A 14,048-nucleotide genomic window follows, 5' to 3' on the forward strand; every position below is an offset into this window, starting at 1 on the left:
TGTAGTATGATCGCATAACACGAACACAATCCTAGGAAGTGTTAGCTGAACCCCTTCTCAACCCGTTACCCTGCACATTCATCTCATCTTCCGTAGTATTAACTCTTTTCTTAACTACGCCACATACATTTTATACTATAAACAATAACCCAACAACTCTTTGATTTATTGGTTACCACAAAGTAAAATTATTGTCGCATATTGTTTTTATTAGTCCCTGAGTTCGACCTTGGCCTTGCCAGGAAACTCAGTAGGATTTATACTTGGGTTCTGCTGAGAAAACTTGTTGCACAACGCATTTTCCATCACCGCAATTTCATTTCATCATTTCACTATATAAAATAACGCATCAGCGGGCCGCATCCGTAGTGTCACCATGATAAGGTATCCCTCCTATATCCATATACTACATACCATTCTGGTTATCACTTAAGGCATGATCCACCTGTATGTCTCAACATACATGCTTAAGTTACAACGACAACCAGGGATGTTAGTTTATTAGTTTGTCATAAAGAAAATAAAACATCCCATGTTTCATAGACAATAGTGAAGAAAATATCATATATTATTACATCACAAATGTTTGTTCAATACAGTGTTTACAAACTACATGACCCAATGAGAGTTTAGGGCATCATCCCTAACAACCTCCCACTTGTCTTGAAGCGAGTTGGGTGGACAATATTGTTGGAGAGGTACCATCATGCAGCGAAAGCGACGAGGATCGATAAGCACTCTAATTGATTAATTTTGGCAAAAAAGAAAACATGCTTAAACATAATGTAATGGGTTTCAAGAACACACCTTTGAAGAACCGTTCAAAATCTTCATTTCTAGCTGCTAAATCTTCCAAATCTTTATGCAAACCACCACGAGATCTTCCCTACTATTTTTTTGTTGTCTAGATTGAATTGTGGAACTTAAAATAAGCTGCAATCAAAGAGAATTTGAAGAATGCTTACTGCAACAACCCAAATGAAGAATACCTTCTTCTACCCAAATTTTTCAGAAAAATTCAACTGATTGCCTCCCTCCAATATCTTCAATATATTGTAGACTATCATGCAAAGAGATTTGTTGCATGGGATGCAGCTCATACTTAGAGTTATTGAAGGTTGAAGTAGTAGGTTCTTTGTGAGCAAGTTTGAAGATGATGATGAAAAATCTCATTTTTCATTTTTTTGTGTTTTTCCTATTTCCAAAATCTATTTTTGATTTTAAAATCATATTTTATTTCTAAAATCAAAATTTATTAATTTTACAAATTAATTTGATAAATTAATTTTCTAAAAAAATTAATAAATAATTATTTAAACAATTTAAATAATTCTAATTAATTTAATATCCAATATTAAATTAATTTTTACACATATTCATCTTCATATATTTATATATATATTCTCCAATTTTGTTTGATTCTAATTTGAACGTTTCAAATTAACTTATCAGGCTACTCAAGAGCTAATCCATTTTCGAGCTAGTAGGGAACCTCTTAGACCTATAGATCATGGGCTCCAGCGATCCGAGATTAATCAGCTAAACTCATGAGACCGATCTAACAACCATTCGTTAACTAATGGTGTAGATTGTATTCGTAACAGTGAAAGCACAAGGATCATCTAAGAATTCAAATTCACGAACTTTAACAAAATATAAAGCATGCTCTTACTGTAAACAAGTAAGTTTCAAGACGTACCTCTTGTAGAACTTCTTCAAAGCTCCTTCTCCAGTTGCTATCTTCTCCAAATCTTTTTGCAGACCACCTCAAGATCTTCCCAGACTCAAAATAATCTGGAATCAAAGGGAATTTGGAGAATGCTCATTGCAACAACCCAAACGAAGAACACCTTCTTCTACCCAAAAGTTTCAGAAAATTTCAATTGGTTGTCTCCCTCCAAAATCATTCCAATCTCTTCAATATATTGCAGACTATCACACAGAGATATTTGTTGTATGGGATGCTGCTCATGCTTGGAGTTATTGAAGGTTGAAGAAGTTGGTTCTTTGTGATCAAGTTTGAAAATGAAGATGAAAAATCTCATTTTTCATTTTTTGTGTTTTTCCTATTTCAAAAATCTATTTTTGATTTTAAAATCATGTTTTATTTCTAAAATCAAAATTATTAATTTTACAAATTAATTTCATAAATTAATTTTCTAATAAAATTAATAAATAATTATTTAAACAATTTAAATAATTCTAATTAATTTAATATCCAATATTAAATTAATTTTTACACAAATTCATCTTCATATATTTAAATATATATTCTTCAATTTCGTTTGATTTTAATTTGAACGTTTCAAATTCACTTATCAGACTACTCTAGAGCTAATCCATTTTCGAGCTAGTAAAGGGACCCGTGGACCTACAGATCATGGGATCCAATGATCCGGGATTAATCAGCTAAACTCATTAGACCGATCTAACCCCCATTCGTTAACTAATGCTGTAGGATTATATCAGCAATAATGGAAGCATAGGGATCATCTAAGAATTCAAATTCACTAAATTTTGCAGATTATAAAGCATGCTCCTGTTGTAAATAAGTAAGTTTCAAGACATACCTCTTGTAGAACTTCTTCAATGCTCTTTCTCCAGCTGTTATCTTCTCCAAATCTTATTGCAGACCACTTCAAGATCTTCTCCACTATTCTTTTGGTGCTCTATATTGAGTTGTGGGACTCAAAATAAGCATGAATCAAAGGGAATATTGAGATTGCTCACTGCAACAACCCAAATGAAGAACACCTTCTTCTACCCGAATTTTTCAGAAAAATTCAATCGATTGCCTCCCTCCAAAATCACTCCAATCTCATCAATATATTGCAGACTATCATGCAAAGAGTTTTGTTGCATAGGATGCAGCTTATGCTTGGAGTTATTGAAGGTTGAAGAAGTGGTTCTTTGTGAGCAAGTTTAAAGATGAAGATGAAACATCTCATTTTTCATTTTTTGTGTTTTTCCTATTTCCAAAATCTATTTTTGATTTTAAAATCATATTTTATTTCTAAAATCAAAATTTATTAATTTTACAAATTAATTTCATAAATTAATTTTCTAATAAAATTAATAAATAATTATTTAAACAATTCTAATTAATTTAATATCCAACATTAAATTAATTTTTACACAAATTCATTTTATATATTTACATATATATTCTCCAATTTCGTTTGATTCTAATTTGAACGTTTCAAATTAACTTATCAGGCTACTCTAGAGCTAATCCATTTTCGAGCTAGTAGGGAACCTCTTAGACCTACAGATCATGGGCTCTAGTGATCCGAGATTAATCAGCTAAACTCATGAGACCAATCTAACTCGCATTCGTTAACTAATGGTGTAGATTGTATTACCAACAACAAGCACAAGGATCATCTAAGAATTCAAATTCACTAATTTTGGCAAAATATAAAGCATGCTCTTGTTTTAAACAAGTAAGTTTCAAGACATACCTCTTGTAGAACTTCTTCAAAGCTTCTTCTCTAGCTGTTATCTTCTCCAAATCTTGTTGCAGACCACCTCAAGATATTCCCTGCTATTCTTTTGGTGCTCTAGATTGAATTGTGGGATTCAAAACAAGCTTGAATCAAGGGATGAAGGAGAAATGCTCACTCTTTCTTCAATCCAAAATTTCTCTCAAATTCTTTATAGATTGCATGCCCGATTTTCACTACAATCTCTTCATTATATTACAGATCAACATGCAAAGGAGAGACTTGCATGAGTTGCAACTCTTGCTTGGAGAAGACAAGGCAAAGAAAATGCTTTATGTGTGAGCAACTAAGGAAATGGATAATGGAAAAACAACTTTTTCCATTTTTGTGTTTTTGGTTTTCACTTTTCCAATTTTATCATAAAATCAAAAATGACTTTATCAATAGTATTTTGATTTAAAAAGTGAAAAATTAATTAATTTCATAAATTAATGATTAAATAAAATTTAATTAATTTAATTTCAAATATTAAATTAATTTTAACATATATCCATCTTTATTTATTTAAATCATATTTAAATATATAAATTCTCATCTTCCGTTTAATACTCAAATTAAACATGTAATTATATCTCATATAATTACTGATTCCTTTAATTGTAATTTGAATGATTCAAATTAACTCATCACGTTATTCTAAAGTTAGTCCGTTACGAGCTAGTAGGAGGACCTCGTAAACCTACAGATCATGGGCTCCAATGACCTAACACTAGAAGAAATTCGAGCTTTAATGTCGGTTGACAACCGACATTAAAGATAGTGTTATTAAAGCCCTTTAATGTTGGTTTTAAATCGACATTAAAGGGCTTCAATGACACAGCCTTCAATGTCGGTTGCAACCGACATTAAAGACCTTCAGTGAAATTTCCAACCGACATTAAAAGGTCTTTAATGTCGGTTGCAACTGACATTAAAGCCTCTATTTTTTTTTTTTAATTATTAACCAACATTGAAGCCCGAATCTGTCCGTTTTACATTAATGTAAATATGTAGAAGGGCAGAGGAGATATTTGAAGACATCTCACTTTACTTTACTTTTTTTTCTCTTTATATTAAATTCTGCTAGTTCCAAGCAATAGACTAAAAAAATCTTACCAATCTTATAAAAACTGTTCCTATTGCAAAAATGAGATCCCATTTTCAATCAGTTTTAACTCAGCTCTTCAACTTTGTATTCTTCAGCAATCTCGCAACTTATTAACAATCTCATAATGCCTACATAAATCTTTGACTACTCTATTGTAAATCTAAGACAACCAAGAATAAGGAACCCACTAATATCACATTGACAAAATTTTGAAATGCTACTACTTATACAAATATTCTTCAACTTTTAGGAATCAAAAGACATCTTAATCACAGATTCACACATCATGTCAAGTTCAAGTATAACAACACTAGGAAAGGAAAATATCAGCCAAATTTAACTATACAACTACTCATAAGAGGTTTTGAACATAATTTAGAAGTAAACAACCAAGGAAGCTGTCATCAGCAAACATTCTATTTCTAGCCCATTCACATTACATGAATAGTGATTATCGTTTCAGCTAGGGGCTGAACATTTTGTCCAAAAGTACAGCATGCACTTCATACATTAAACAAAAATAACACATCAAGATGAGTAGTTTAAACTCGAGAATCCTACAAGCACTCCAACTGCACTTTTCCAGCCTTTAAAAGTGTCTCAATGTCTTTTGGAGGGTTCAGACTAAGATTACAGGCACGCTCACACCGAGGCATTCTGGTCATTCCATGGCAAGGTCCATAGGCCATGTTCATATCGAATTGCCAACATATTCTCAGTGCGCCATATTCATCTAAAACAAAATTCAACGTTCAAAATGAAACAAAATGCATATTATTAAAATAGATATATAGCAAAACGTAGATTCTTTTTTTTTTTTCCCTGAAAACTAAAAGAAAGCTAACATTGGGCAAAGAAGTATTATTAAAGTAGATATATAGCAAAACGTAGAACTTAACTGTAACTGGTATCCCCAAAACATTATCACTCCAACATGCATATAATCCTTCCTATATACGTGAACTTAACGATTTGTCCATGGTTAATTTTCGCTTCTGCAGCTAAATTCCTATCTATACATTCTTGCAATAGTGGAATATAGTAAGAAGTTGCAATTCTCGTCCATGAGTCATAAACGGGTGTTACATTCTAATCCAATATGGTCCAAAGAGAAATAAACACACTATAACTTCTCAAATAGGAATTTTCATATCATAGAGTCACTTGAAAAAACTTATTAACTGTCCTTAAAACTGCAAGCATTCAAAAATGGACTTACCAGGAACAATTTTTACGTGAATCCCTTGTTGTTGCAATAAATCTATCTCCTCCCCACCCTTTCCAAACACCTAAAAAACACACAAACAACATCATTAAAAGTATAGAGTAGAACGAACCTGGCAACGCATGTGGCGGAGACATGCGAACGATGACAATGCCTTCCATGTCTCTTCCAAAGGTGTCTTAAATATTGAAGAAGAAACAACAAAAGATGACATTATTTTAGTAATCTTTCTTTCTTAGCTCATACACGAGAAGGAAAAAAAAAAAAGGAAATAGCCAATTTAAACATATTCTTCCAAGAAAAATAGATAGATCTCAAGAGATGATATCAATGGATGAGAGAATCTTCTTTTTCAAGATCTTGAAGAAGAGAAGCTTGGTTACCTAGATATAAGCTACAAAGATGATGGAAAATTTTTGGCAGCATAATGATGTTACCACAACAAAACCAAAAATTTACCTTGAACCTGTTCAAAGAAACACACTCCCAATAATATTCCACAACCACTTGTTCTAAATAAAACTATCAGAATTCCTAAAAAATGAATATTCAAGAACACATACATCAATAAGCAAATTTAGCTCACAATGTACTTTAAATCTCAAAATTAGTCACAAAAAGTATAACAATGATTTACAAAAACTCTCCTTGTAGGTTTCTTCAGACATTCAAGCATAAACAACAATGTTTTATAAAAACTCAAATTTGATTACTCACTTCACTTTAAATATCAAAAGTTGTCACATGGGCATTTGATCTTTTAAGCCAAAAAACAAAAACTTAGGAAAGTTCTGAATTCCATCGATCAAAACAAATGTCTCAATAAACCACAAAATCTACAGAAAGAAGTGATTTCAAAAGCCAACAAACAAAAGTAGTTAGCATAAGAAAGGAGAACTCTTCCTTAGAGTTAGACTCTTTCTATAAATACTTGAAGAAAAGTTAACAATGAATAAAATACCTAACAAATGGAAACATATCACAAATCCAACATGTATTTCTATGCAGCAATAACAAAATCTAAACATCCAACAATAAATCAGTAGACAAGATCCAACTATTAATTAAAGACTAAATGCCCTAATTAAACTAAATGTCATCTCCACTAGGCACGATAGCGTTTCACATAGTTCTAAACATTTGAATTATGTTGAAGGATTCTATCTAGACATTTCCATTAAATCTTCCCGCTAGCTCTCTAGCATCATCAATCTTACCTGCTTTACACAGTGAAGACACCATAGTCGTATAGTTAACCACGTAAGGTGGGCAGCCGTTACTTGACATTTCGACAAACAGCTTGTGTGCAGCATCAACACGGTCATTCTTGCACAATGCCTTCAAAAGTATATTATATGTAAAGACATTAGGAATTAACCCATCTTTCTTCATATTAATATACAACAGATTAATCATTTGAAACTTGTTTTCACTCAGCAATGAATCCAAAAGATCATTTCTTGAGTTTTTGCAGTATAACCAGAGGGCAAGTTTTTCTACTATGGAAAAGGTCATAATTACACGCAACCAGATTAATTGTTCTGACCATAGACTTTCAAATGGTTTATCTTGAATTAGTTGTTCTACTAGTTGAAGCAATACCTGAAAGCTTAAATAAGAAATCCAAACAGTTTAGCTACTCTGCATTGTTAAAGGAACCCAAATCATATATAATCATGCTTTGCTACCAATAAAAGTAATATGAAATTTTGACGTAACCAAGTTGATCCAACAATTAAAGATCCTAGAATACAAATATGAATAGAAAATTGGAGACATGGTCTTTGCTAGTTACAAGACATCGATGTAATAACCATCAATAGTGGATGTCAATCTTTTCACTTGTTATAATTGAGAAAGGGGCCTTCATTTCTAGCAGAAATATTAGGTAGATAGGCAATAGAATTACTAGACTTTCCTACTCCTCGATCATGGTTCAAATCACTGAATGAGAAAATCAATGCACTTTCAAATTGGTTTACAAAACAAGAGATACCTAGTGTAGCCATGACAGCAGCAAATACAATAATGCCTACTGGCTGTACCCTCAGCTTTCCAATCGGGTATTTATAAATATTTATAAACAGTATTGACAACCCTGGCAGAGATAAGTATAAATAGGAATTCCATTCTTTCTCTGACCTTATATGAGGATTTCATGATCTCTTTTATTTTGCAAGGCACAAATGTTGAGGAAGAGCCTCTTCTTTGTGATTAGCATCATAGGTAACTGAATCACTACTAACATCAAATTGTGAAAAAATCTTCCCATAATCTAACAGAGAAAAAAAGCAAGTAAAACATGAATAGATCTAGAACGAACATGCGAGGAGAACAACTTTCAAACCTCTGAACTGATAGAGTTACGAAAAATGTATGGAGAGAACAAAGAACACTTCAAGAAAGCCCACGCGCTAATGGAAACCAACCGAAAACGACCGGAGAACACATGAATAAACTAGCAATGGCAATGAAGATTAAAGTGAATATGCATGAGTCCAATTAATGGAAGGATAGTCATAGCATTCCAACACTAAATCTAATCCAAGACTTTAGAACAAATAGACTTTTAAGATAAGCATCTTATAAATATTACCTTGTACTTGTTATTAATGTTGTTATGAAGTCCTTTTTTTGTTGGGTGCATCTTATCCACTTTTCAACCTTCTTAAAACATGTCCAATGCAATCTTCATATCTTCCTTCCAAATCCCCAAGAATCAAAAGCCTTACACATCAAACTTGAACCTAACAAATGAAAAACTTCACTCAAAATAATTTCATTATTGCTCAAATGAGTTAGCTAAAAAATTCTAATTCAACTAGTTTCCAAAAGAAACTTACTATGAAATAGTTTAGTACATTTAATCTTTGCATTCACGAGTAACACCATCAGTGATTGTCTCTATTCTCAATATCTATACTGAAATCCAAAATAACAAAATTTTGATCCACATATTGTCTTACAGTTTCTATACTTTCAATTTCATAAAAAAAATTCAATACTTAGAGTTTCATTAAAAAAAAAAAAAAAACCAATACTTACAGAGAAAAGGTGTGGTTGTCTATACTTACAGAAACAATTTTACCTTCGGAAGCACGCGCACGTTTCAGAACAAGCAAATACCGAACCCAAAGATCACTTATCCATGGAAAATTATTCCTAGTGGCCCCGGAGTATACGTTCCTCACAATAACATGGAAGCAAGCATCATTGATTAGCACAAAAGAAAAAGAAAACCCATTGAAAAATATTAAAAGAAATTGCACTCAGTTCTAAACTTAGCATCAGATTCTCGTTGTTTGAGGTGTAAATTTCAACTTATGTTGAAAATACAATGCCTTGAAGAAAGCAACATAAACATGCATAACACATTGGTGTTCTTGGTTCGACTATTTTTAGAACATTTGTTCAGCCTTTCTTTCATTTATCGTGATTCATGACACTATTGTTTGTTTAACAATGCACCGTCTAATGAAGTCTGAGGTTGAATGGCTAAATATTTCAAAACTAAAACAGGTAGTTTCAAACTGAATACCACGACTTGTATGATGTGCCTTAAATTGACAAGCTAATTTTCTTAAGAGAAGATATAAAATGATAAAATTTCAGGAAAGCTGAAGTACAAACAAAAGATGTCTGACAAAAAAAGAGACTGAATATAGACAATTATACATTTTGAGAAAAGGGTGGAAGGGGAAAAAGAAGTCAGATGAACTTGCAACAGGAATCATATGCCATAATCAGTCAGCAAAAAAGTACATAAAAATCCACAAACGTTTGGGAGGGATAAAGAAAAAAACTCGAAAATTTGGGGATAAAGAACCAAAAAAATTAAGAAGCATCAATATATGTATTCTTACTTCTCTCACGGACACAGAAGAGAATTAAATCAACAACGTGTGATGGACACTGGAAGAAGATCGACGGCGAGCGAAGAAAGGTGAAGAACGAGCGACAGCGAGTGAAGAAAGGTGAAGGAGATCGACGATGAGCGAAGAAAGGTGAAGAAGATCGACGGCGAGCAAAGAAAGGTGAAGGAGATCCGGTGAGGGAAAAATGGTGAATGGTGCGTCAAAGAGATAGGGTTTGGGCAAAGAAGGACGCGATAAATTAGGGATATATCATTTAATAAAATAAGGAAAAAAAAACATTACACCTTTAATGTCGGTTTTAAACCGACATTAAAGCCCATCTTCAATGTCGGTTTAAAACCGACATTAAAGATCTTTTTTTTTTTAAATCGACATTATACATCCGATTTCACTTTTTCCAATCGATATTAAAGCCCGAATTTCTTCTAGTGTGAGATTAATGGGCTAAACTCATTAGACCAGATTAATCCTCATTCATTAACTAATGGGTCACTCCACTAAAGCCCATAGTTGCACTATCCTCACTGTCGATATATTATGTCCACATGATTTAACCATAATCAGCAAGTAGACCCTTCACATGTTGTTCGTAATAACGGCTGAGTCACATATCTGTTTTACCCCCAAGATTACGTCTTATTCCTCAAGTCCCTACTGATCCTCTAATGAATAACTAGTTTGTAATCCAATCACTAAACTAAACTCTCTCAGCCCAGTGAGAGGGTGGGGCCCCTTGTTCAAGACCTAGATTTAGTATTTGAGAGAACAACCTTTCTCCTATCCCTAGATCGGGTAGGTGTGAACTTCGTCTTACACCCTGGGTCTCAGCTATCTATCCGGTCTTACCGCTGAAATGAGAGTCTTATTGAGCTTGCGCTGTTGAGCCAACCCTCACCTATGCAAATCTATGGGCAATCTCGAATAAACAGGAGTTCATAGTTAGCTCAGGATTAAGATCGAGTTACCTAGGTCATCTAGGTGAAATAGTCGGTGTATATAGAAAACAACGTTATAAAGTAAGAGTGAGTTATTTCTTTGTCTTGATCTTATGCAAACTCATGGCATAGGACGCCCCCACTCCTCATGTCATAACATGTGCGAATTAGGATCACATCGTATGTAGAAATTTACAACTCTTTGTAACAATTACAGAGTAGGCTGCATCCAATGATGTTACTAGAATAAGGTACCTAACCTTATTCATGTACCAGAGATCATTTTGACTATTTTCTTGAATCTGATCCACTCTTATGTCTCCGCATAAAGTTCAAGTGGGTCAATATATAAAAATATATACAATTTTGAGTTTCCATGGAAAGAATGAAATATACAAATACAATAAACTAGGTCATTACAATACCCATAAATTCTCCCACTTGCCCTAGTATTACAAAACTCGTAGACTAGTCCTAATAGGTGACGCTCGTAGACCTTTGTAAATGGATTAGCTAAGTTGTCTTGGGAAGCAATCTGGGTGACGATTATGTCCCTTCTGTGTACAATCTCTCTGATGAGATGATACTTTTGTTCAATATGCTTTTCTCGTATATGGCTTCGGGGTTACATTGTATTTGCAACTACTTCACTATTGTCACAATAGAGAGTGACAGATAGGTGCATATTAGGAACTACTTCCAGATTTGTCAAGAACTTTCTGAGCCATACTACTTCTTTTGTTGCTTCACTTGAACTACATACTCAGCTTCCATTGTGGAGTCTGCAAAACAACTCTGCTTGATGCTTCTCCACAATACTGCTCCTCCATTTAGAGTGAATACTGACCCCGAAGTTGATTTCCTCGAATCAATATCGGTCTGAAAGTTAGAATCACTGTATCAAGTAAGGATCAGATCCTTAGTACACGAGCATATAATCTCTCGTTCTCCGAAGATATTTGAGAATATTTTTAACACCAGTCCAATGGTTATGACCAGGATTGGACTGAAATCTGCTGACAATTCCTATGTCTTAGCATATGTCGGGATGAGTACACAGTATTGCATACATCAAATTTCCAACTGCAGATGCATATGGAATTTGACTCATCTCTTCAACCTCTTGAGGTGTCTTAGGACTTTGTTCCTTTGATAGGTGAATTCCATGCTTGAAAGGTAAAGATCCTTTCTTCGAATTTTGAATTTTATACCTAAACAACATCTTGTCTATATAAGATGCTTGAGATAATGCTAATGTTCTGTTCTTCCGATTCCGAACTGTTTGGATTCCAAGAACATACTGTACTTCTCCCAAATCTTTCATTTAGAATTGTGAAGCCATCTCTTAACGTCAACTAGATATTCTACCTCATTCCAATGAGTAGAATATCATCAACATACAACACCAAAAAAGCGATAGTTTTGTTGACGATCTTCTTGTATACACATGGTTCATCAACATTTTGTTCAAAGTCATAAGATTTGATCGCAGCGTCAAATCTCATATTCCAAGATCTAGATGCTTGTTTTAATCCATAAATTGATCGATTATGCTTGCAAACGTTTTACTGTTGACCTTGCTGTATGAACCATCCTGGTTGAGTCATATAGATACTCTCTTCAAGATAGCCATTCAGAAAAGTTGTCTTGACATCTATTTTCCATATTTCATAATCATAAAATGTGGCTATGGACAAGAGTATTCTAATAGATTTTATCATGGCAACTGGAGAGAAAGTTTCTTCAAAATCTAACCCCTCTCTTTGGGTAAACCCTTTTGCCATTAGTCTAGCTTTGTAGGTCTGTACCTTACCAGCTTGGTCTCGTTTTCTCTTGTAGATCCATTTTCAACCGATGGGTTTTACCCCTTCAGGTTGACTTACAAGACTCACATGCTGGTAATGAACTATCTTCTAACTTATTTAAAAGACCGTTCTTAACCAATCTCTCAATCCTATTGAGATTTATGTGACCCAGTCTCAAGTACCAAAGATAAGCATTTGGAGAAATCTTCCTCTTCTTATGAGTCCCAGCAGTTTTAAACATCTCTATATTCAAAATAACTCTGACCTCAGTTGGTTTTAACATGTACAAGTTATTTTCTAATTTTGCAAAAAAAGTCTGTTTATTTCCTATTTTGATGAACACTTCACCATTTTTGAAATAAACTTTATAATTATTTTCTAGTAAACAAGAGACATAAATTAGATTCTTTTTCATAGAATGAATATAAATACATTTTTCAAATAAATGTAATTATCTCCTATAAATAACTTCATATCTCTCACTTCTTTGGCTGAAACAATCTCCCCAGTCCTTACTTTAAATATTGATTCACCTTCGGTCAACTGTCTCCAGGAACTTGTTTCCTGTGAGATAGTACATACATAATTAGCGGCACCTGAATCAATTATCTAGATTTTATCGTTTTCCACTAAACATGCTTCGATAACAAGTAAATAATATTTCTTGCTGTTCAAATTCTGCATTCGCATCTACATAATTCATAATTTCAGGTGAGTTGGGAGATAGAGGATAATCCTCTGATAAAACTCTTTTGGTGTAATCAACCGCTAGTAATTTGTTTCTTGATTTGATTTTACTGTTAATAATATCGGAAGTGAGTATTCTAGAATTCGACATCTTGATAAAATTAAAACAAATTCTAGTTAGCAAATTGTTACTAAATCCAAAATCAAGTTTTAGCAAAAAGTAATAATGTACCCATAACCATTACTTATTTGCAACGATACTTTAGTGAATCATAATACATGCTATCGTGAGGCAGTCAGATACTCACTAAAATAAAAAATTTTGACCAAACACTATCCCCTGAATAACTCTTATTCCTGTAGTCGTTTAGTTATCAATTTTTGGTCAAGATCTTTACTAACAACTTAGTAATTCTTGTAAGTGTAACCCACCATTTTTAGATTTTATAGGACGATATGAACTTGCCTCCGGAATTGAAGACGAAACTATAAGACCCTATTCATTTTATTGAAGCTTGGGTTGTTCTGAACCCTATGCTACAACCCTCTGTGGGGATAGCCCTCACTAAACGACAAGCAAAGGGCCGCTTAAAGCTTACCAGCAAGCGTAACATAGGAATCTCATGGTTCAGACTAATGGAGGAGACCATAGTATATATTGACACATATCCTTCACCCACTTACTATGAATTACTTCCTCTGTTTACCTTGATATTGACTCATACAAAACACTCTCCGAAGGGACGTCACTCCCAGGGTGACACGAAGCGTCATATGAATCTCACAGTGTAAACTATGTGAAGACATGGTAGTTGAAATCTATTTATTGTATAATAGACTTATATTTGAACAACTTCCTTTTATTCACTGAAATCTAGATTTAATTTAAAAAAATCCTTTCCGAAGGGAGGCCATTTCTAGGGTGACACGA

The 14,048-nt window shown here is 33.4% G+C and overlaps 1 long non-coding RNA gene across 1 annotated transcript; it reads right to left on the reverse strand.

Annotated features, from left to right (window-relative positions):
• Nucleotides 1-5,011: 5,011 nt before the first annotated feature.
• Nucleotides 5,012-8,036, reverse strand: LOC120077041 (uncharacterized). Its single transcript, XR_005481722.2, has 4 exons — nucleotides 7,812-8,036; nucleotides 7,033-7,153; nucleotides 5,810-5,993; nucleotides 5,012-5,323 (listed from the first exon to the last, which is right to left on the reverse strand). It is a non-coding gene; the product is annotated as an uncharacterized LOC120077041 (long non-coding RNA).
• Between the last annotated feature and the right edge of the window lie 6,012 nt (nucleotides 8,037-14,048).

This window comes from Benincasa hispida, chromosome 5 (assembly GCF_027475165.1).
Source record: "Benincasa hispida cultivar pf3 chromosome 5, pf3_genome.v1.1, whole genome shotgun sequence".
Taxonomy (NCBI): domain Eukaryota; kingdom Viridiplantae; phylum Streptophyta; class Magnoliopsida; order Cucurbitales; family Cucurbitaceae; genus Benincasa; species Benincasa hispida.